The sequence below is a fragment of the Paramisgurnus dabryanus genome, chromosome 14 (genome assembly GCF_030506205.2).
Source record: "Paramisgurnus dabryanus chromosome 14, PD_genome_1.1, whole genome shotgun sequence".
Classification (NCBI taxonomy): domain Eukaryota; kingdom Metazoa; phylum Chordata; class Actinopteri; order Cypriniformes; family Cobitidae; genus Paramisgurnus; species Paramisgurnus dabryanus.
Window position 1 is genome coordinate 26,175,585 of NC_133350.1, and position 25,883 is coordinate 26,201,467.

At 37.3% G+C, this 25,883-nt stretch overlaps 1 protein-coding gene across 2 annotated transcripts in view; it reads right to left on the bottom strand.

Annotated features, from left to right (window-relative positions):
- Nucleotides 1-25,883, bottom strand: part of LOC135719187 (bis(5'-adenosyl)-triphosphatase) — a 475,352-nt gene that overhangs the window by 340,645 nt on the left and 108,824 nt on the right. For both annotated transcript variants that reach the window (XM_065241774.1, XM_065241775.1), the window contains exon 2: nucleotides 25,835-25,883. This exon is cut by the window's right edge and continues 10 nt beyond it. The gene's annotated coding sequence lies outside the window, so the exon portion shown is untranslated. The remainder of the gene's footprint in view (nucleotides 1-25,834) is intronic.

Below are 25,883 nucleotides of genomic sequence, written 5' to 3' on the forward strand. Positions count from 1 at the left end.
AAACAGATCGCTAAACCCACACACTCGAGGCAGTCATGCTGTAATCTTACTTTACGCGCCCTGTGACCTTGCTGCTGTTAATAATAGTCCAAGCAATAACGCGAGGATGACTTGATTCAAATGCAAAACAACAACAGCTTTCAACAAACGACAAACAATGCGGCACATTTAAATGACAGGAATAAAGGTGACAAAACTGTTGGGCTGACTAACTGACAACTTTTATCACGTTACAACAAGCACCGAGGTGTAAAAATGCTAAAATTACAAAACGGACCCCACGGTGTGACAGCCAGGGAAAAAAAAATCAAACAAACTGTAACAGGATTGTAAAAATGGAGGTGGGGAGAGATGATATGTTGTTCTCCCGCTGTCACTGATCGGGGTCTATTTCAAACCTCGGTAGGGCCACTGATGGATCTAAAGGGCTGCTGGGTTAAAAGACAGCACAAATAAATCACAGCCATACAGAACAATGGTGCATTTTACATCTACAGAAATACACATTACTCTTGACTAAATTTAAGCATGAGGAACACTTCTACTCATGTTCTCAATTTGTAGGAACGTGATAGCACCGCAAAGGTCAAGGGTTCGAACCCAGCAAACACGCAAGTCAGTAAGTCTTTTGTAATTCACATTAGATAAAGCATCTTCCAATTGCATAAATATAAATGTAATAATATTATTCTAAACTGAATCAAAATTGTTCTTGCTTCACTATTTATTCTTTTCGCACACATGTTGGTTATTTATGGACGTGACAACCTTATTCTACTTTCAGATTCACTTCTATGACAACTGCATTTAGAGTAAATCAAAGGTCATGGGTTCAATTCGCATGTTTAAATTCATCTTTAAAGGAATATTCCATTTTCTTAAAAGAAAAATCCAGATAATTTACTCACCACAATGTCATCCAAAATGTTGATGTCTTTCTTTGTTCAGTCGAGATGAAATGATGTTTTTTGAGGAATTTCTCATTTTAATGGACTTTAATAGACACCAACAATTAACACTTAATTCAACACTTAACAGTTTTTTTCAACGGAGTTTCAAAGGACTATAAACGATCCCAAACGAGGCATAATGGTCTTATCTAGCAAAACGATTGTCATTTTTGACAAGAAAAATAACAAATATACACTTTTAAAGCAGTGTAGCAGATCTCTTATTTTAGAGATAAGTCGCTACAACTTATAAAATATAGTTTACTACTACTCATCTCAGGGCTGTGCACAGACATTTTGAGGGGCAGTGGCCCAAACCCAAAGGGGGAACTGGGGGGGGGCAATTTATATGGTTTTAACAAAACATTATTAATAAGATTTGTATCAACTAAGAGTAGTGATTATAATGAAAAATACTTAATAACAAGAATTAAAGTGTGACAAAACTGCTTAATATTCTAGATGATTTACGTGCTGAAGCTTTGAATCCATGTTTGCAATGTTCAACTGCCTTTGCAGCCTCCCTTTCAACTCTGCCTTCTTTTTTTGTAAAAAGAAACTTAGTTTTTTAATTTTTATTTTGTCTACAAAGTGTGCCAACAACAGCAAATTTGGTGTTATTTATATTAGATCTCATCAGGTACATTACTTTGAGCACTGTAATTTTAAGAATGTGGATATTTTGTTGTTATTTACTTGCTTAGTTGTTAGCACTTTTAGAAGACTGAGCGCAAATCGTTACCGACAGAAATACAAAAACATACGGAAGCCTAGAGATGTGATACATATTTTTATTTTGCGAAGTATATAAAGTGGGAGGAGTTGATCTAGATCCAACCCCGCCCCGTGGATGTCGTGTTCTGCGGTGAGGACCATCTCCCCTTAAGTCATTCAGATGACCGAGCAACTATTAGATTTTAAAAGTCTTGTTAATGGTGCAGATATTTTGCAATCTCAAACCGTACATGCGCATAGAGAGCAATTTTTACACCATCTGAACAGACCAAACTCTCACATCGAAGGGACTTATGACTGCAACCAAAATCTCTAGTGCGAAAAAAACATATAATTATACCAGTTTAATAACTATAATTCCTTCTTTTAGTACCAGACTCGCAAAATACACAACAGGGATCAATACGTTTGTGCGAAATAATTGGTATTATTTGAAAAACACTGACGCACACAGACAGATCTGATATGTGTTTGCATTAAAAAAAAGCTGGGTTATTTTCAACTCAGCATTTGGCCAATAAGAGATGAAACCAACGATAACCTATGGTTATTTTAACCCATTGTTGGGTCATATATAAACATTTTCTGGGTGAATTAAACCCAACTGCCAGGTTTACCCCAGACTTTTTTTGTGTGCGAAAGAATTGGGGACATGCACATGTACGTAACTTTTAAGTTTCATTGGAATTCTAAAATATAAATAAATAAATAGCTCAAATGCTGTATTTTACAAAGGAAAACAAATTGTTTAATTTCAATCGGCAAACAAAGCAGAGTCATTTGTAAAATTGTACAATTATGTGAAGTGCGCGGCATCCAAAACACTACAATTAGTCGTGTATGGGCGGAGCAAATGAGAAAGCAACTTATCCAGACCAAACAACAAAACAATTAGCGTGGGTGGCAAATAATAGCTTGTGACACATTATCAATATTTATAATAAAACCTGAACTAACGCTCAACTGAAGGCCAACAATAAAAATCCTTAAATACTTTGCACAGTGCTGCTAATGCACAAATGCGTCCAATCACAATGCTAACATCACACGTATCGAAATGATGAAAAGGGTGAATCATTTTATACCGCTGAGAAGGGCTAATTGTACATTTTCAGGGTAACGCAAGTCTAACAACATCTCCGAAGTGTGATATTACAATTTATGTTCTGACATATGAGGGTGGAGGGGATCAACCACGTGTGATGTATCTTTTTGAACAATCTGGTTCTTCACATCACATTAAGGGTGTGATTTATGTGAAAATACAGGAGTGCCTTCCGGGAAAAGCAGAGTACAAAATGACACCTGCCTGGGCTGATTAGAGCCTTACACGCACACACGCATGCTCTTTAAAGCACACCTACCTCTTTTTACTACAAAGGCTATAAAGGCCATAAATAATCCACTTCACATTCACTGTCGGAAAGCATGAGCGTGCAAACCGTAGAAGAGACATCTTCAGTACGCCGGGCGATCTTGTCCACACCACTCCCAGTTTTACAGCATGTGCGAATATTTTCCCAGAATTTCCCGCTCGGTCATTAGTCCGTATGAATGAGCTCAACCTGGGAGCTGGTTCAGCAATTTCAAGTGCTTATTCTTCAAAAAAAAGAAACTGAAAGCAAAGTGCTAAATATTGAAATAATAACTTTTCAAAGCTCGAAACATTACAGTTAATCTTCCCATGATGCAATAGGGGCTGCGAGACAAGCGTGATGTCGTGATATTTGACCTTGCATGATGCGCACCGAGGCGCCTGCAGAAAGCTTCACAGGAACATCTAATAACTCCAAGAGTGATGGGACATCAACTAACAAACCCCAGACGAAGTCATTCGTCTCAATAAGCTACTTCGGGAACGACTGCTCGTTGTTTAAGTGCTAAGTGGGCATATCTGTATCACGTACCAGAAGCAAAAAAGCCAGGGTATTGAATTCCTCATTAAGAGCAAGAGATTAAAAAAAGTCTGTGGGTCTGTGACTGGAAATGCACAGGCGAGACGCATTGAGAAAGGCAATATGATAATACACAGCAGGGCTATTGTCTCTATATAGCTTCTGTTAAAGGAAATCGTCTTTTATTGCCGTTAATTCATTTACAGTAGTGTGCTAGGGTGGTCTGGATGGTTGTTAACTGGTCCGAGTCAAACTAGCCAACCCTAAAGCCTCATTGGATATGTCTACCTGCACAAAATTTTGTCAATCCAACTGAAGGTTATGAAAATACAGTTTACATGCACCCTTAACATTGCAATCTGATTAAAATGTTTGTTTGCATGTACATTCTGAGCAAGCGCAAAGCCAGGGTTGCCAGATTCGCGTGTCAAAACCATAATAACAGACATTCATAACTAGACCAAAGCATCACAATCATTATTCACAGCCCAAATGCCAATAACTAATTAATGAAATTCTTTCATTTTTAACCCGCAAAAAAAAAAAAATGTGGAAACAGTAAGTTTAAACAGTACTAAAATCTGAACTCGAAAAAAAAAGTAGAGGACCTGGCAACGCCACATCATCTCTCGTCGAGTTCTTGCTTTATCTCTGGATAAATGTACAATGTCAAAGTTGAGTTGGAGAAAGTTGTTCTTAAGAAGTTTTCAGAAACAGGCAATAAAAACACAATTTTCCAAAAGGCACAATGCTATTTTATTGCTTTATGTAGCTTAATGTTATAAAATGTACACATGAATGCCGCAGAATGTAAAGCACGTGGCCCCATTACCTTAAAAATCTGTGTTGCTATTGCGTTGCTATTGCGTGTTCTGCAATACAAATGTTCTGCGCATGTGCACAAGGTATTTGGTATCCAATTAAGAAAATACTACAATTTGCGTGTTTACATGCATATTTTTTTCCTGATGATCGGTTCAAAGATTGGACTACCGCCCAGGCACGTGCACAGATAGGGCTCAACCTGCGACCAAATGGAGTTTTTGACACAGCGCGAGCAGTTTTTTAACAAGTGTTCACGCATGTGAAGGGCCCCCGTGACAACAATACAGAATGCAGGGTCGGGTTTTTAGCGCTTTTTTGCATGTCGCGTCTCGATCGTTTAACTACACAGCCCGGGTAAAGTCAACACATCTCACTTAGACCCGCGAGTGAGATGTGTTGTTTAAAGGGGACAGAGAACGAAAAAACATTTTTATCTTGTCTATGTTGAATAATGGTAGTCTACCGGCATTCACTAACATACAAAAAGTGCTAAACATGCTAAACATCTCAGTCTCATAGAAATTCCTCTTTTAAAAATGTCAGACAGAAAACGGCCCAATCTGAAAAACTGATGCTTATGACATCACAGGCATCTCACTGCCCCTCCACTTTAAAATAATTTGCTACATTTTTTGAGTGGCAGCAAAGTCAGCCAATCAGTAATGAGATTGCAAGTTAAACCAGTAGGGGGTGCAAAATAGGTGCAAAACCACTTGTTTAAAATCCTCCACCCTAATAGAGCTATCTGAGAGAGGTTTTTAGGAAGCTTCTAAGGCATTACAGACCCAAACAAAAAAAATGTGTCTACATGTCACATCACAGAACAAGGATAAATACCCCGTTCAATCATTCTATGTCACCTTTAAATTTAGACATTGCAGAAATGAGAGATAGAGAGAGGCTATAGTCTACATTAACACTAAAAACATTACAGATTAGAAAGGTCTTGATGCCCAGTTAAGAAAAACTTGATGAAATAATTTGTATGCGTGTTTGGAAGCTGAACGGAGATGCGCTCGTGTCCGCGCAAGATGACGCGGTCCGTCTCGCGCACATCCAGACAGACGTGCACTGATGGCCTCTGACCCTAACCATAAACAGCTCTCTTTTTGCACAAACGGAGAAAGACGACGCAAAACCAAAACTTTCTGAAAAGCGTCCTGATTTAGAAATGACCACTGTGGTAGATGAAACGGAGACAATCTGCCCTTTGGATATTAATCCTCTGGACCGATCGCGTGTTTTTTAATAAGGTAATGTTGCGTGAATATCTGATAATGTATGAATCCTGGTTCTGTTGTTAATATGTCGCTGCTGTTTGCACGTTCAAATTAAATGTTTTGTTTTTACTAGTTCACAGACAACCATCAACTGTATTTTTACTCAATGACAATTTCATATTAAAATCTTATAAGTTAACAGTTAATGTTTGGTTTAGAAGCTATGGTTGTCAGTCTGGAAAATTAACGGATATGAGCAAAGATGTGGTGCAAGTATGGGGGTTCGGTGTTCAAATCCCTAATTTTAGATATTATTGACAGTAAAATTGTTTTACCAACATCATCAAATATTCACATCATTTCTCTCAGCTATATAACATACAGAACTATATTTGTATCTACAATGACAGATTCTCTCAGATAACCATATTGTTTTTATATTTTCAGACGTTGTAATGAATATCCTTTCCTGATCATACATAATCAAATCTGTATTTTCTCACAGAGTCCCTGTAGAGCCCTAAGATGCTACACAGCTGTGAAAAACACCATTTCATACAGTAGTTATGAATTCCTCCAAGTAAATCCATTACAGATATCAAGCTACGACTTCCTCTCCATTATATTGACTGTGGTCCATTGGCCTGTGCGCACTAATCCATTTCCTGAGTCAAGTTACTAAATACACACATTATCATCAGACAAAGGTTATTGATTAAAGCGGAGCGACCGCTGGTATTCCCAAACAGAAGGACGCTCTCTTTACACTTTGTGTAATTACCTTTACTCTCTAATTGAGGGAGAAGCTGAGAATATGCCGGACAAAGCACGGAATCAATATCGGAACGTTTAAAAGAAGTTTGAGCTCAATTTGGTGCCGGAAGAGAAAAAAAACGGAGGGATTAGGGGGAATTGTGGCAGAAATATGAGCTGCTGAGACGATGATGGTGTAACACTTTTAGTCAGCAGAGATCTCAGTTTTACAGAGAGCACACAAAGTCGCTTATTAGCAGAGCCACATGACGTTATTATATATTTTCTGCGATGATTGTGAGGAAAACAGCTGTGGATATAAATATAGTATAAGCTCTAAAAAAACACTGGGTTGCTTTCAATAAAGAGTTGAGTAAAATATAGAAAAATATTTGACCAAACCATGGGTTGAAACAATCCAGCATAGATTCATTTAAACCCAGCGGTTGCATTTGTCCATATTTTACACAACCAGGGTTTAAACAACTCTGTCCAATACATTACGATACACTGTAAAAAAATTCCGTAGAAATTACAATGTTATTGCAGCTGGGTTGCCGGTAATTTACCGTAGATTTACATTTATGTTATTTACTGGCAAGAGTTTGTTCAAAGTTAAATAAATTTTAAATATGAACAAGTCTTTATCTTTACAGAATAAAACTATACAATAACAGCCTCATGCAAAGCATTCTGGGAACCAGAAATCATCATCAACCTTTTTGTGTTTTTTTGATTCAGATTTTGTTTCCCAGAATGTTTAGCTTGATGCTGTTTTTTTAGTTTTACTCTGTAAAGACAAAGACTTGTAAATGTTTAATGTTCATTTAACTTTGAACAAAATGTTGCCAGTAAGAAACATAAATTTAAATCTACGGTAAGTTACCGGCAACCCAGCTGCAATTTCTACGAAATGTTTTTACAGTGTGTACCTTTTTATTATTTGTTTATATTTTAATATGTTCATATCAGGTGTTTAAAGAATTGCGACCAGGGCTTTGAAAACTATGGAAGGTTTTTATCTGCCAATTTTAAATTAATTAATGAAAAAAATATCCATTTCATTATATAAAATGTAGGCAGTCACGGAAAGTAGGGAGACAAGTCGGATTTGGGGCATTTTCAGTTATTCACAGATTCTGAAAGTTTCTAAGCTTTCCAACGATGTGTAACACACGGAAATCTGATAAGATTTGGAGAAGTTGTGGCCATTTGAATGTAACACAATCAAGAAAGAAAATGCTGAGAAATTTGAGAAAGAAAAGTTAACACTTTTGCCTTTTCCCTGCCTGGAGATACAATAGGGCTCATTTACATCTCATTTAGCTAAGCCATACCCCCTGTAAAGCCGTTTTGAGATACAGATGTTCTAGCATTATATGTAGTATTTTATGACAGAAGTCCGAATGACAACATCCAAAAATAAACAGGACTTTTACCTTTGTGGGGATCACAAGTCGAATCCAGTCTGTTTCAGATGTGTGAATCATCCAATGACCATTTTTGTCCACAAATGCGTATAATCCGTGAAAGAGCTATATAGTCTATTGTTTACATCAGATTTCGCATGAATGTCTGGTAATAGAATATAATATACAATCTGAGCACTATTCACATCGTAACATGTAAGGGTATATCAGATTACACTCCGTTACGTTCCGTTAAAAACATGAACCCGCCTTCAAATTTTGTATTTTAAATAGGGAGGTAGTAAAATAGATAATCCAAACAGCGCAGTCGAAAACGTGACATCCTTTAGGGATGTAACCAATTGCTCGCTCGTTCCTCCATCAGCCAATGACTTCATGGAAAATATTGATAGACAAAACATGTAGCCAATCATATAACGAATTCAATGATCTCTGTGTGACTTTTTGTGTGTGTGTTTGACTTCATGCTGCGCTGCAAGAACTGACAGACAGATGAAGTCAAAGTGCCGCGAGAGCGAGTCGTAATTAAACTACTCTTTAAACTCTTTCTTGAAGAGCTCTCGCGGTACTTTGACGTCATCCGACTGCAGTGCCACATAAAGTCAGTGACGCAGTGAACTTAGCAAACATGTCTGAAAAACAGGTCAGCCGCGTCACTACAGTCACGTGACTTCACGCGGTTCATAACAAACCCGGAAGAGAAGACAATGCTGAATAAAGTCGGAATTCTTGCTATTTTTGGACCAAACTGTATTTTCGATGCTTCAACATATTCTTACTGACCCACTGATGTCACATGGACTACTTTGATGTTTTTATTAACTTTCTGGACATGGAAACCATACATAGATTTTCAATGGTTGGGGGACAAAAGCTCTCGGACTAAATCTAATGTTAAAACATTTTAAACTGTGTTCCGACGATAAACGGAGGTCTTCTGAGTTTAGAACGACATATGGGTAAGTCATTTATGACATTATTTTCATTTTTGGGCGAACTATCCTTATTTAGTAGTCATGCTGTTCCCAGGGCGGAAAACACAAGCCACTTATACAGTATGCAAATATACACACAGACAATGACGCCCCCCGCTGCACGCTAGAATCTCCGGAAAAACAACCCGATTTCAACCGCAAAATGTACGCTTTTAAATGTACATAAACTGCTATCTCAAACATGGAGAGGCTTCTTCGTGATCTCAACTAACAGATTCTGCAATAAAACGAAAATCACTAATTTTGAAAAAAAAAACTCGAAACTTGTGCTGCCGACTTGTGTCACTGGTTTCCGTGACGGGTCACATTGTAATGCATTACTTTTAACTCTTTCACCGCCAGCATTTTTCATGATTTTCACAAAAGTTTAATGCCTTCCAGAAAATGGTCCTTTTTAAATATATAAACATAAAAAGAACAGACCCTCTGCTTTCAAACAAAAAAATCAATTTCATCCTACCTTCATGTTTTCTGTTTTTATCACCTCAAAAATATGTGTAGGTTTCATCAAAAACACCAAATTTTGAGCAAAAAGCTGAGATAATTCAATTTTTGTGAAAGACTTTTGATAGAGATCAGATGCAGAGCGATCTTTAAAACATACACGGACATACAGCTGTTTGCCCTAGGGCAATACTTCCGGTTTTTATAAGTTGCGGAAGACCTGGTGGATAATAGCGGTATTGCAGATTGACGAGATATCTCGTCAATGGCGGGGAAAGAGTTAAAAGTAACTTTTCCCAACACTGTATGTGAAACACACACTTACGGACTATTTTAAACAATAAACTGACACAAAGACATTAATTAGTATAATTCCAAATACAACAATGTCAGAATGCTCCTCTTTCTCCCCACTTTTAAACACTGAAGTATACGACATGCGTGACGTTTCAATGTGATTACGTAATACATAAGGTCGCGCTGGTGCGTCACACGGCTAATGCAAGACGATAAGTTGTGGTTTAAAAGTACTTTTTTTGCAAAAATGACAATCGTTCCATTAGATAAGACCTTAATGCCAGTTGGGATCATTAAGTGCCATTTAAAGCTGCATTAAAACTTTAGACAGTTGAGTAGGGCTGTCACGATGATGAACTTTGGCTGACGGTTCATTGCCTAATAAATTGAGACGATTATTACGATTAATTTGCTGGGGTTTTTTTGCTTTGTCGATTAAATTAAATATTTTGCAAGGTTTACCTGGCAGTAAATATTAATACACAACACATATTTAAAAGTAATAATTTAATTAATATATCTTTCAAAAACTGAATATTCTTAAGAAATAAACACAATAAAGTGTCTAAAAAATAACTGAAAATAAAAATGAAATCAAAATAAACTGACTATACCAGAACAGGACATATAAGTAACAGGACCACATGTCTGTAGTGGCTGCAAAAAAAAAAAAATTCCTTAAAGATCCTTAAGAAAAGCATCCTTTCACTTCCCTACATTTGGAATTGCTGTTTTGGAAAAGTATGTATTACCTGGCAGTTTATACTGCTTATCAAAGTTTGCAGCATTTCTTTAAATGCTGTTTTTTCCACTGTATTGAATGGGTTTGCAATGTATTGTATTACACTGTCAGTTAAAGAGCGCCATACGAGTAAAATCATGGAATGTTTTTCTCAACAAAAAACAAAAAAAACTTTATTTTCGACTGAACAAAAAAAACATGTTAAATGACATCGGGGTGAGTAAATTATCAGAATGTATTTTATGAAAGTGGAGTATTCCTTCAATATTGACTGAGTAAGGTCAAGTCAAAGATTGAAATTAATGAGTAAGAAATTGGATCCTCCTAATCTCAAAATTAGATTTTGAGACTTTTGCCTGGATTTAACAGAAGGGGAGATAAAATGTTTACCCAGAAATTTAGTTACCCGTGGTTTCATGACGGTGACATGTCAACCCAGCATATGTACCAGCATTTTTAGAACATAGGTTGGACATGAAAGTGTGGATGCTCATACAGAGCAGGAGAGAAGCATGCATCTTTTGAGTATTTAACACATTCACTTCACAGCCACTGAATGTTATTTTTATAATATGTGATTCTAGTGTTTTATTAAAGCGTGAAATCCAGTAATTCCATTCATTTACCCACTATGACTAAACCCAGCTAAACCATGCAATAACCACTGCCTTGCGCTTTCCCCCAAGGTAAGGACCAATGTAACGTAGTGAGTGCATGTGTGTGTGTTTTTATATGAGAAAATATCTGGCCCGATAGAGCACAGATGGCAAGTGGACTCGTGTACCCCTCTCTCCTTTGCTTCCATCTGGCTGCTTTTCCAGGTAGATAGCAAAACAGTGCCACAAAAGCAGACCCACATCAAAGAAAGAAACAATATGGCCGCTCATGAAAGGCGGGCAGTGATTTAACTTAAGCCACGGTCAAGAGGGAATACTTCCTTCTGTTTCCCAGCCAAGACGTCTGTGTTCTCAACCGCACACAGATGAATGAAAGAGAGAGAGCGAAACAAAAAGGAAAAATATTGCGAAAAGCAATCGGGACACGCTGAGAGAAAACGAACGAGAAAAACACGAACAAAGAGAGGAAAAGGAGAGCGCAATACTTTGAGATTTCGGCATAAGAGAATCCTCTAGAAATCCGAAGAGGGTGAGATTACAGTACGCTTCGCCGTTTGCGTCTACACAGAAGGCCCTTTTGATCATCATAAGCAAAACTATACCACCATAGCTCACAACTCGACATAAAGCATGGCTCTAACCTGATCCTCACAATTCAATATTTTACTCAAACTACAGCGCTCACAATCGACCATGAAGGAAATTGATAACGCAGGGGCAAATTTTACAGGCCATCTGGGATTCGGAGAGGAAATGTTGTGAGACGGAAGTCTAATTTAATACATGTCACAAAAAGATTGGCGACGAGACTTCACATTATCTCACTATAGTGCCATTAATGACATATGTCATAACACGCGTAATAACTTGAGATTTACAGACTGCAGGCGGATGAGGAGGATGTCAAAACCGAGTCTTCAAATGCAAGAGGATGTGTTACCTGTAATTTAACAGATGCGTTTCGACAAAAAAACAGCTCACTAATTGGAAAGACGGTGACAGCCTTGAGCAACCTGGGATTAAGTGTTATGCTTGAAGGTAAATTGAAAAAAAGTCAATATTTAAATATGGCACTAATATTTAAGAAAGGAATAAGTGACGACAGGCCGTTGAATTATTTGAAAATAATGCACACTGGAGACCACTGTTACCACAGACATTGCCCTGGTGGTTATTTTAAGACATTTGACAGGTCAAATTTGTCTTATTTTCCCAGTGGTGACATTTATCCGAGTGAAAAAAGGCAGGGCTGGACTTGAACTCGAACTCATTCATCGAGAACCAGGGTTTCCCGCAGCACTTTTCAGTTCGGGCGGCCCGCCTAAGCTGGGAAACCCTACCGCCTTAACTAGGTCGTTAAAATAATTTGCTGTAAAAAAGACAGTAAAGTGCATCTGGGAGAATACCGCGGACGCTCTTCACACTGCGAGTGTGCACGCGTGCCACACTGCGGAAATGAGATAAAGATGTGGTCCATCAAGTCTGGAGGATAGCCAGTTGATAAAACACGTGTCCGTGAGACTGTAAGTGGACTTATGTTTTGGGTTTATTTAAGCCTGTTTTTGTATTCATTTATAGTTTTTGCAAATTTAAAGGAAGTTAGCTGGTGATTTTGTTGTCTGCTAGCTAGGTTTCACGTGCCTGTTGATTAGAAATAATTGTTGAGCGCTCTTGCTCACTTTATTTATGTGCATTATTTACATGCTACAGTAGTTACACTCCTTTAAGATAATGTAATTAATAGTGGGAAATAATCAGTTTTTACCATTTTTTCGCCATCTATCATCGTACGCCTGATGTTCTTCAACATCTGCTTGAGTTTATGTTTATTAACCCTTTAGATTCACTTCATCACGCAGCTATTCCCATTAGAGGTAAAAACATTTAATTCATTAATAATCCAGCATGTGTTCATATTCTGTCATAGTTTCTTCAAAATTAAGTTCTATTTAAGTGTTTTAAAAAATATATTAAAATTTTCAGCATGACGCGTACATCCCACCCCTTTGATTGCCCCGCCCCCTGCCCAACCCTACCACCTTAACTAACAAATTTTCTTATTTTTGAAGTTGGGTCGTGTTGCTAATTGCTGCAATCTTTTCCCGGACCCCGCCCACCTGCCATATCATATGACCGGAAGTAAAGAGAGATTGTTTTGCCTTTTGGATTAAAGATATTAAGGGTACATGATTTTTTTATAATGAAGCTCACAGAGTTATTTCGAAATCAAATGTCAACGCAAAACTTTTTATGCTAAACTTTACAAATATCTTTGCATACAGTATATGGAAGAAATTGTTGAAGGGCTGTACAATAGGACCACATAATCATTTTTTTCTTTAAAAAAGCAATTATACTGTAATGTGGAAAGCAAATAAACTAGCACACAGGGGGCAGAAGGTGTGCAGAATATTATTAATGATAGACATTTACATACAGTGGATATTTGCAGAAATATATTTCGAGTTCTCAGGGTACAAGTTTCTACACAAGCATGGTTACAGAGTCCAACCGTGAGCGCACACTTTTTCGCTGGCCTTGATAGCAGAAGTACTTTGCCAATTTATTCTGTTTTTCTATATTTATTCTGTTGCTACAGTAAATGTAGATATACATGTAAACCAGCCCAGAAATCTGAAGTCTTTGATTCAAAAACCATACTTGAAAAATAGGGGTACAAGAAAGGCTCTGTGGTGTAATGTAACCAAATGAGCAACAACAATTTGGCCCAGTCTGTGAAAACCCAGCTAAAGTAGTTTTTTGTAAATGACTTTTTTCTATAAAACCATCTAAGAACATTCTGTGAAAATAACTTTCTAACCTTGATGATGTCTTTAATATTGACTAAGCTCATAATGTAAATAAACTAATAATTACATTATGGGACTATGGGCCAGATTTACTAACAGCTTGCGCCAGCACAGACCATCATTTTGGCATTAAATAACGACTTTTGGGGGTGCTCCGATAAATGCAGATATACATTAATAATACATTGGCGATAACTTCTGAACCACACAGCTGATATTATTCACAGCTATTTCATGTTCTACGGCTTTTGATCAGTAAGTCCTTATGGATCTGAAATCACTGTTAGTTTGAGTCGTTTATAGCATGCATTTGAAAAAGCACTCTTCAAACATAATCATTATACATATACCTGAAAAGCTTTGAAGAACAGCAATATAAATATATCCGTAAGCCATTCCCTGGAGCTGCGTGTGTATGGTTGTTCGTCTACAGCACATATTTAGTTTCTGCAGGAGAGCGCCCTCTGGCTTTTGGATGTAGCGGAATTTCACTGTATTTCATTAAGAAGCATATCAAGCTTCATCGATCGATATATCGGTGCACACCTACTGGATTTACTAAAGACACGCATTGGATAATTAACGCTGAAAAGGTGTAGTCTAGTTATTTTTGCGACTGACTTTTCCTTTCAGATGCATTATTTAAATGAATCGCGATTATCAATGTTTGCACGTGTGATATAACTGGTATTTGTGCCATTATTTGACGCCACAAAAAGCGAGTCTTAAATCATTTTGCGCTGGAAATTGCTGCAATTGTAACTGATAGGAGGAGGCTTGGCAGAGATCAGAGACATGTGGTACAATACAGAAGATTTTTTTTCACATATAAGATTAAGGTCTGAACTTACAAAAACCATTATTTTTACATGATTAAAAAATAATATCTATAGAATTATTACATTTTTTTAGCTTATCATTATCAAAAATTATCATTACCGAAACATAATATTACATTAAATATACACATTTACAAACGTATGTTTCAGTAATGAGAACTAAAAAGTTGTCTAGGTACTATGACAAACAAAATTTCAACTTTTATTTGGATAGAAAAAACTTACCTGTCCCTTCCAATAAATATTTTTTGAAAATGTTAGTTCCTTGAGGGCCTAAACAATAATTAAAAATTGATGCGGAGGATGAGAAAATTGGTCTTGGACACATTTATATTCCTTATTATTGTCTCTACATTTACCAACGATCACCAAATACCAAATCATTGTTTTACTGTAAATGTTTATAGTATAACATACACTGAAGCTTTTTATTTTTAGATTTTTTAATTATAAATATTTCCATGTCAAACAACCCAAATCCAGTCATAGACACGTTGCGGTAATGAAAATTTCCCCCTTAAATGTGGAAAAAACAACAAAATTGGTTTGTATGATGTCATTTGAAATCTTGTGCAAAATAGTACATGAAGATTCTTATTTTGATACTCTTATTTTGCATTTACTTTTTTATCAAAATGTTTCATGACACCTCATAAGTCTAATTTCGCGATAGTCACCCTTCTGCGTTTTTTTAGAATTCCGCTCGCGCACTAATTTTCCCTGTTTAGTAAATCTGGCCCTTTATGAAACCGAGTCAGATACTAATAGAGTATACTAATAAAATGTATGTCTATTAATCATGGATTTTAATTATAAAATAATAAATGTAATGTTAATTAAGTTTGTTGGAGGTTGTTTCACAGTACTTTGGAAGAATTACAACTCTAGTAAAGTGTTACGATTGAAGGCACAGCTGCTTCTTCTAAAATAGGATTTTTCCTCTTCACGGGTCACCGCTCCTGTTAGCTTCACCTCGCAAGCCAAGATCACCTTGTTGCCATTCCATCACCCCTTGCCACCTTATTGCTCATCACAAAAATCCAATATTGCCAAAAGAAACATCACAAAGGTCTTCATCTTCCATTCTTTCAAACGCTGATGATTCGATCATTAAAAGGCTCAAAAGCAGAGATCACAGAGAATTACAGAGGTGCATCTTCAATTATGGATTATAAGTAACGAGGGAGAATTTGAACACGACACAGACGGACATCAAAAATGCATGTGCCATGTAAGGAATACGAATATTGCTTCTTCCTTGAAGAGAGTAAAGCTGAGAAATACAAATGTATATTTGAGAGTGTGTGTTTTCCGCAAAGCTCTCAGATGATGCGAACATGAAAAAGTACTTAAATGTAAGATGCTTTTAGATACCCAGGTGTCTGTATCTTATAAAGATTACACACGGGAGCAGCATTTCAGCAGGCTTCTTTCTTCAACATTAGAGCTTCAGTTAAGCACGGTGATCATTGTAACAGAAGTATTATGGTTTGCTTCACAGCTCGTGCCCTGACAGTAATGATCTGAGCAGAGGGGAAGGGGGGCTGCTTAACTGATCCCAGTGATCTCCAAACCAGAAGAACAAGATAAGCCTTGAACTACCAAAGAATGGGAGCATTGGACAGCTGGAAAAAAGGTGGATGAGGGGGAACCTTGACGGCTTCTCGATTTTCGTCCCGTTGAAGCGATAATTTTATTATTTTTTTCTTTCTTCCAAGGAGAGCTACACAGCATATCTTTAGAAGCTCTGAAGATTCCCAGCTATTTTTAGGAGCAGCCCTGCTTGCGGCGAGTACATGGGCAGATATTCCCAGGCCTGTCTAACCATTACAGGACCAGAGCTTCATTTGTGTTTTAATGTGAGCTATTTTATATTTGTCATATGCAAATTCGTTTTTATTATGGTGTGTTTTAAGTTCCAACTAAATAAAAGAGCCCAGAGGCCAGGAAACATATGCACATTAACTCTCCCCACCAGCATTTTTTTTTTTTAAGTTTCCAGCCAGTGCCAGCATATTTTATGATTTTCACAAAAAATGTAATGCCTTCCAGAAAATGTTCCTCTTTAAATACATAAACATACAATTTCTCAAATAAAAGGTTCCTATCTTCATTTGTTTTTGTATCACCTGTCAAATATGGGTAGGTTTCTTAAAAATATAGCAAATGTTGAACAAATTTTGCAAGATCAATGTGTTGTATTCTTAGTATCGCCACACGGGGCGCTAAACCCCGGGTTAGTGTAAACCACCTTCTACGTTGGCTTTCTATTTCAGGTCAACCACTGTCATGGTGGAGTGACAGTTTGAAGGGACTATAACAGAGTAAGTAAAAATTGCCAACCTCACACCCAATTATGACAGATTTTAATACTAGTTTTACACTGTGTATACACTGGATGCAAAGGGCACGATGTGACAGAAGATAATAGAACCCATTATAGTCAGTAATGCTGTCCACACAGGATGCGGTGCAATGATACGTGACAAATCCCCACAGTGTCATTGACTACAAAGGGGTCTATTGTCCCAACATCATGCACCACTCACATTTTGTGTTGAACTTCAAACCATGGGGTTTTACAAAGCTAGTTTACGATCATTGATTTATTGTTTGCTTTGCACACCACAAACAACTAAACACAATAGAGTTGAATATAGAAAATATTTTAACAGATTTCATGGGAAAAAGTAACTATTTTCCGAGGTGACTATTACATATGAATTCTTACAACCTTAAATGTTCTCTAAGCGAATTCACGCGTTTTAGACCATAAAACATTTTTTGTTACATACAGCACACATCTCCTCACTATCTGCTTGCTACCTGACCGCTGATCAAACTGTAAAAAAACGCGATCTCTGTAGACAGCCCAGGCTCTACAAACTTCAATATACACACAGTGGCCAAACCTGCACCACGAAACAAAACAAAGTTTTACAGCCAATAAACGCCAAGAAGGATTTGGGGGTGGGGGTTGGTCGCGTTCACGAAAGCACAGAAGGGAGGGGGAGGGGGAGGAGTTAGCTAAGCTCTGTTGGTTTGAAAACAGTTCAAATATCAACAACAAGTGACGTCGAACATATTCGCTTAGAGAGCCTTTAATTGTAAAATGTACGGTAATAAGAAGAAAGCAAGACGTTATGGGAGTAAAGCAGATCATACTTAAGTGTACAAATGAGGTGTACGAATTCATATGAATTAGCAACTTTGAATGAATTGCCATGAGATTGTGTTGAAAATTGGATATTTGCTGTCTTAAAGCTGCCACACACTAAAAGATAATCAGGCAAATATGAACCGATTTTTCCCCTTACGACAAAATCCCAATCTTCTTTGTGGTTGTATCGATAATCTTATCCAAATTCCTGTGGTGCATTGAGAGTGACTGAATCTGCTCATAAGCATGTTGGGGGCACTCGCAAAATCGCAAAATGTAAATATTAAACATGTTAAATTTTTACGATCAGAAATCCTGTATGAGGGGAACCCTTATGCTGCGTTTACACCAGACGTGGTAGACACGGCAAGCGCGAGTGATTTACATTGTAAGTCAATGCAAAGACGCGATTAGGCATCCTGCGGCGCGGTACACACACTAAAGGTGACATAAAATGACTGAACGGGGTATTTATCCTTGTTCTGTGATGAGAGATGTAGACAAAAATTTTTTTGTTTGGGTCTGTAATGCCTTAGAAGCTTCCTAAAAACCTCTCTCAGATAGCTCTATTAGGGTGAGGGATTTTAAACAAGTGGTTTTGCACCTATTTGGCTCCCCCTACTGGCTTAACTTGCAATCTCATTACTGATTGGCTGACTTTGCTGCCACTCAAAAATGTAGCCAATTATTTTAAAGTGGAGGGGCAGTGAGATGCCTGTGATGTCATAAGCATCAGTTTTTCAGATTGGGCCGTTTTCTGGCTGACATTTCTAAAGGAGGAATTTCTATGAGACTGAGATGTTTAGCACTTTTTGTATGTTTGTGAATGCGGGTAGACTACCATTATTCAACAATGACAAGATAAAAATGGTTTTTCATTCTCTGTCCCCTTTAAGCGTGGCGCGAAAGGTGAGTGAATTGAGCGTTGCCGAGGGAAATGCGCGAGTTGAAATTCTGAACTTCGGAGGATTTACAAGCCGCGTTAACCAATCAGGACCATTGTATAGTAGTGATGGGATTACAGGAAGCGAGCAGAGTGGCGGAGTCGAAGAAGCCCCTCCCATGACGCGAATTTCCATGTGAATGTTTTGAATGACAAATGATGCGAGTGAACTCAAATGTTTAAGCGTCCAACTACGTTTTTGCCGCCTCTACCACGGCTGGTGGGAATGCACCTTAAGGACAAATGCATACACATGCTGTAGATTTTTGTGTGGAACAAAATGATACCCAATCAGAAAGCATGTTTATGAAAGATGAAACCCATCGTTCACCATGTTTGTTTACTGTAAAGTCATGTTTGACCGCGACATTACAAGGTATCCGCGAGACGTTCTCAGTCGAGACTTGCGTTGTATGTGAAAGGAATCTGATAGGAAGTTAGGAACAAAACTTTTAAATCGACAATTGTGGTTTTTAAAAATCTTTCAGTGTGGCCCTAGCTTTAGATACCAAGTTCAATTAGACAGCACAGCTATCAACGTATATTACTACTTACCTGAATTATAAGATACTTAATGACGCCCTTGGGTACTGATGTCTATTACAAGCACAATAACACACATGAGGCATGTACAACAAGGTCACACGTTCACGTACTGTTTGTGTCTGCATTTTATAGGATGTTGGCACACACGCAGATAGGCTTAGCTAAGAGTACTTACAGAAATGCTAATGTGTGCATCCGATGGGCCTTGTTGCCAACAGCTCTGTTTTCTACAGGGTTTTCCTTTCATCACATACAAACACGCTGCCTACACTTGGAATACGGACAGAGAAATAATGAGATAAAACCCAACAGATTGCAGACTCTCAATACAATTATTTTCAATACAAATACGGTCCTTCGGGCGACGAAAGAAATTCATTGTGGAAAGCGAACGGAGACATAACAACAGCCGACGGTACCTTCAATTACACTGTGACCGTAGTGAAAGCTGACAGGAAATTCACAGATCAAGGTGGTCATCTACCGGAGAGTAATTAGAGATGCATAGTTCAACTCGCTCATAATTGCGTGAACTTTATTGGTCGACAGTCGGGTGGTTATCTTCGTATGGGTCGGAGTGCAGTTACTTCTTGCCCATTAGAGCTGTTTACTTTAAGCACGCGTTCCTGTCAGATATACAAAATGGGTTTAAGCCAAGTATTGACCCCATTTAACGTGTAGCCGAGCTGCCAAATTATTCTGATAGGAGAAAACTGCTTTAAATAGGCCTCAGGAGTTTAACCGTGAGGAATTAGGGTGTGTTATCAACCATCTCTGCAATTTAAAGAGAAAAAACATAATCCACAGTTTAACTTGATTGTTAAAAACTAAGGAAGAAAATCAAGAATAATCTCCTTTCACTGAAGAGTGGTGACTTTAATAACCCATCAAGCGCTATCCACAAGTTTTACATAATGACTCTCTAGATATTCAGCTTCTTTTTATAAAGCAGACTAAAAGTTTTTAGAAAAAAAAAATTAGGGATGAATAGCGTGTGATAAAAGAAGCGAAGATCGTTTGATTTTCTTAAATAATGACAGGTGGGAGTTAAATTACTTTTCATAAAAGTGTCAAGGTTTTAAAACTCAAAACTTGGCCCTTTAAAGAGAAAAATACCTTTAACGGTAACCAGAACTTTTTTATTAGGTGGGTAATCAAGGGGAATAATAGAAATCTGGTAACAAAAGGAGAACAATAAAATGAGAAGAGTTTGCCATGTAAAACTGGCCGCTAAATTGCCCAAGGTTGTTTTAATCCCTTTATTCAAGCGTTGAAGCAAATGTGAAATATGTAAATTAACCTATTAAGGTTCAAATCTAGGACTAAAATCTGAGGCCCTCTTTGAACTCAATTTTACAGCACAAGTGAACAGCCGAGACAGATTGACATGGCATTTGCATCTCTTGACATCGTGTAACTCAAATGTGGTTCTAGTGACCACCAGTGAATTGCAGATTTTGTCTTGAAAGGATTTGTGTATGGTTTCGAAACCATAATACATTAGTGTAGCACTGCATGTTGATGGCATGTCAAATGATTAATCGCATAAAAGAATAAAAGTTTGTGTTTGCGTAATATATTTGTGCGTGTACTGTGTAATTATTACACATTTTTTTAGAAATAACACATTTGTGTTGATTCTGGGACAACACACTAAATGCGTTGTCCCAAAATCCACCCATCTCTGTGTTATTATTGAAACAACACATTTTGTGTTACTTTTAACACAAGTTAACCCAAATTCATTTTAACGGCACTAATTTCATTAACGCACGATTAACGCAACACGCTATTTCTGTTTGACCTTTGGTCTAGCCCACAGCTGGATGAATTGAGACGCAGCAAGTGACACGCGCATTGAGAACATTAAGCTCTCGTCTAGCGAATCCAATGCTCTAAATGGTCATTAAACATCTAATAGCTTGTTGCTATTTTGAGGCAACTTAAATAGACAACGCCATTGACCAACAAAAACCTGATCTAAAGTATAAAAGTCAATGGCGTAATATTGTTTTTGTTATTTAATGAGCGCAATATGCGCCTACAAACGGGATGACAACGTGCGTTTGCTTATCACATACATGGATGTGCAGCAGCACACAAATTATTTTAAATATGAAAAACTCAAGGATTAAAATGTAAGGGATTATTATTGAGTATCTTGGACATAAATGAGGAGCGATTATAAGGCGTTAAAAGGTTTAAAGAGCTACTTCACCTGTAGCCTGGTAATTAATTAAATTAATTTAAACAAATGCAAATATTGCATCTATTTTGACTTTTTTTATGCTACCCCATGGATTTATTGTATATGATGACTTTGTACCTGTGGATATAGTAAGATGAGAAACTTTTTTAAGTAATGTTTTTCAAAACACTCATGACACTGTCCGAGTGCTGAAACGTTTCGGAATCGGCTCTCCACAGGTTTGTAAATTCTTTATCTCCTGATAAATAAAGTATTTTTAGAGTACAAACATTTTCTTCCATATTTGTAAATTATTTTTTGAGATGACACTGATCTAGACTATATCTCCATTTGAAAGCCTACTTTTTTTACTTCCATGGCTGAAATAAAACGACTTTTAAAGATTTAATACAAAATTCCTCATCTAAACAGGGAATCGGCATGGCGCCAGCACAACAGGCTTTTAAAGGGGATGAGAGCTGAGACTCTCATTGGTTGATTGTACGTTATGCCCCAAAACACACCCATTACTCATTACGAGAATAGGAACAACCCTTTTAGACAGTGCGCTTGGCGCACAAACCTTTTCTCCTGTCGTTAAATTAGCAAAATTGGATGCGGACACACCTATTTAGACTGTGCGCTTAAATCATTAAAATAGGGCCCTAGATGTACAATGAAAGGTGCATTTCAGAAAGCACCATATGACATCACTGTTTCAGATATTACATCACTCATGAATCACATCATGGGTAACTGTCATATTTAACTTCAATTTACACTCAGTCCAGGTCAAACACAAAGCTTCACGTGGCCTTAGGATGCCTATAACCAATGAATATTTACATTTGGTCAGGTTTATGTGGGATTCTGGGTTGCTTTTGTATACGAGTCATGTCAAATCGAATTCAGTTTGAATTCTTATTTATGAAACACTTCTAGTGGCTTGAATAAGATTACAGATTTTTTTATGGTGCTACAACAAAAATATATAAATAATATCTATTTACAGGCATTATTATTTTTATAAAAATGTATTAATAAAACAAGTTTAGTATAAGTTTAATACTTTGGGTCAGAGACTTACAAAAACCTAGTACCTCTAATAAAAGAAATAAAAGCTACCCAATAATTAATTCAATATCACAGGCAGCAGGGTGCAGCCTTGAAGATGATACTGTTGATGTTGTGTGATCATTCATTTCACAGAGGTGTTGCATTCAGTGGCATCATTCAACATCGTTGATTTATTAGAAATTTGGGGATTTTTCGTTCTCTTTCTCTCTACCGCTCCAATTCTGATTCTACAAAAAGTAGCATTAAAGGTGCTGTGCACGAATTTTTAAAAACACTTTGGAAAAGGGAGTCGGGCTGAGTGCCAAAACACACCTGTAGCCAATCAGCAGTAAGGTGCTTGTCTACTAAACAACAATGCTGCCTGGGTTGCTTATGTGTGGGGTGGGTCTATCAAAAGAAGGTTTAGATTTTATTGAGGTAGAGGCGTGTTTGTAGCCTGGGCGCCAGCCGAACTTAGCCCCGCCCCCAACAGTTGTAATGACCAATCAAATTGTCAGGGCAGCCTTTAAACGATGATGGACAGATGATCAAAAGTAACCTAATCAACCACGTCACCAAAGAGCGCGTGTGTTGAATCTGTTTTCTCATGGGGGACCAAGGGAAAGAGGCATCTGAAATGGGTATCACGGCAATGCAACTCGCGTGCGCGACAAGGTGGATATAATTAGGGGCCTTTGCGTTTTCGGAAGCTCGAAATCCTGGATGGCGAATAAGATGGGACATGCCAGGCTCCGATGTTTTTCACGCCAACATAATGGGTATCGTTGTGGATGAAGTTCACCTAACTTACAAATGGTAAGAGATAGTCTAACTGTATAACTTATTAAATAACTCAATATGTCGTGATATTAATAAAAATGTTGTAAACATAGTAGGTGTCGACATACGTTTGCTAACTCAGACTTATGCTGCCTTCACGTACTATGGAAAGATGATAATTTCCGTTTATGAACTGGTTTTTACCAGTATGTTGTGTTCAAGTGCTTTTGTTGTCGCACTTTAGGGAAAATACATCTACGTTAGTAAATTGCATGACCGCTCTTTACAAGGAGGCTTCTATTGACTGTTAGCTAGCATCTGCTAACCAAACCATAATGGTATTTTGGTATAAAAACTACTACTTCTAGTGTGCATGCAGTTGAGTACTGTTGACAACAAGTAAGCGTTGCTAAACATATGTCACACACTCTGTTGCTCTGATTGGTTGTAGGTCTATCCAATTGAGTGCAGATGCATTTTTTGTCCTGGTTTGGTGTAACACGCCCCAATAATCACAGCCCAGTGGAGCGTGTCTGTTTAGTTGGTTTCAAATGTCAACATTGGCTTTCAGATATTATGCACCCCGCCTTTAATAAGGTATATAGATTGTATGTAGGCTTTACCGTCTATGTGCAAAAGAGCAAATTAATATAATTGATACCAAATGAAAAACGTATGAATGGCACTGGTTGCCTGGGACTTGTTTTCCCACCGGGAGGAAATGAACATGCCAAACTGAGAATATTATCAGCGGTGGTACAAATCTTACATTCAGATTTGTTTTGACATGTGCTCACATTTCTACTAAACACACTTTATTTAAAACGTCACAAAAAAAGGGTCAACGAAAAGAAGGTTAATTTAATAATATTGTTCGAATAAATGTGTGGTTTAGGTAGAAATTATAAATCAGATTCTGACCATGAAAAAGTTGGATACAACTGTAGTACACTGTTCAAAATTTCTTGTTAGACTTATTTTTTAAGTTTAACCAACTTGAATTTACAATTAATTTAAACTTTCTTGACTAGTTCAAGGAATAGTCCATTTTCTTAAAAAAAAAATCCAGATAATTTACTCACCATCGTTTCATCCAAAATGTTGATGTCTTTTTTTGTTAAGTCGAGAAGAAATTATGGTTTTTGAGGAAAACATTCCAGGATTTTTCCTCATTTAAATGGACATTAATGGACCCCAACACTTAACAAGTTTTTTCAATGGAGTTTCACAGGACTCTAAACGATCCCAAACGAGGAATAAGGGTCTTATCTAGCGAAACTGTTGTCATTTTTGACATAGACAATTAAAAATATGCGATATTAAACCACAATAACTCGTCTATCTCCGGTCCTGTGCAGCGCCTGCGTGTAATTGCGTAGTGACATCGAAAGGTCACGTGTTACATATATGAAACGCACATTTGCGGACCATTGTAAACCATAAACTGACACAAAGACATTAATTAGTATCATTCCACATAAAACAACATCAGAACGGTCCTCTTTCTCCACAATTGTAAACACTGGGGCGTAGTTTCGCTTACTAAACCGTGAGCTCTTGACGTGATGATGTATTGCATGAGAACGAGAAGTTGTGGTTTAAAAGTGCATATTTTTTATTTTTCTTGTCAAAAATGACAAGCATTTCACTAGAATGGGGTCCACTTATGCCTCGTTTGGTATCATTTAGAGTCCTTTGAAACTCTGTTTAAAAAAAATTAAGTGTTGAGTTAAGTGTTAAATGTTGGGCTCTATTAAAGTCCATTAAAATTAGAAAAATCCTGGAATATTTTCCTCAAAAAACATAATTTCTTCTCGACTGGACAAAGAAAGACATCAACATTTTGGATGACATGGTGGTGAGTAAATATCTGGATTTTTTTAAGAAAATTGACTAATTCTTTAAGAGTTGCTATAAATTTAAATTTTTTCATACATTTTTATTAAAGTTGACCTTAACAACTCAACTCTTGCAAAATATTGTGGCTTACTTTATTCCTTATAAAAGTTTCACCTGGTGGCCACAATAACACCTTGTGTCAAACTTTTTACATTATGTTGTGTCACGATAGCTGGCATGTTCAATAAAGATACTAAAACATATTTGAACAAACTTGTTACTATTGTAAATTAGATCATGTAGTTTATGACTTATTCATGCAGACACAAAAGGAAATCCACAAATAGTACGGTGATAAGAAAATCCACAGCATGCAATAAACAGCCAAAAAGCCGGTGTTTAATACCAAAAAAGAACAACAGTAATAATATCACGTTTTTATAACCCCTCGTACCTCTTCTGTCATCTTTTGGGAATAACGCAATACCTGCCGCTCTCCCAACAGCTGATAAGTCTCTGCATAGCACGACCAAAGACTAAATGAGCAAAGCGTATTACAACCGCACACAGCTCGAGAAACATTTGCTGGGCTCATTTACCGCTCCTCGCCTCTAACAAACCATTTTTCTACAGTGTGCCACCGTTTCTCCTACTTGTTTTATCTGTAATCAACCTGCTTACAAGTCGCTAAATAAAAAAGCAGCGAGGAGAAGAAAAATCAATGGAGCCGGCTGATTTTATTGTCAAAGCGATGCAATAAATACACTTACCTTCAGCCTGTGAAGATACCCTCGGCGCTCGACTTGTGCGATTAATGAG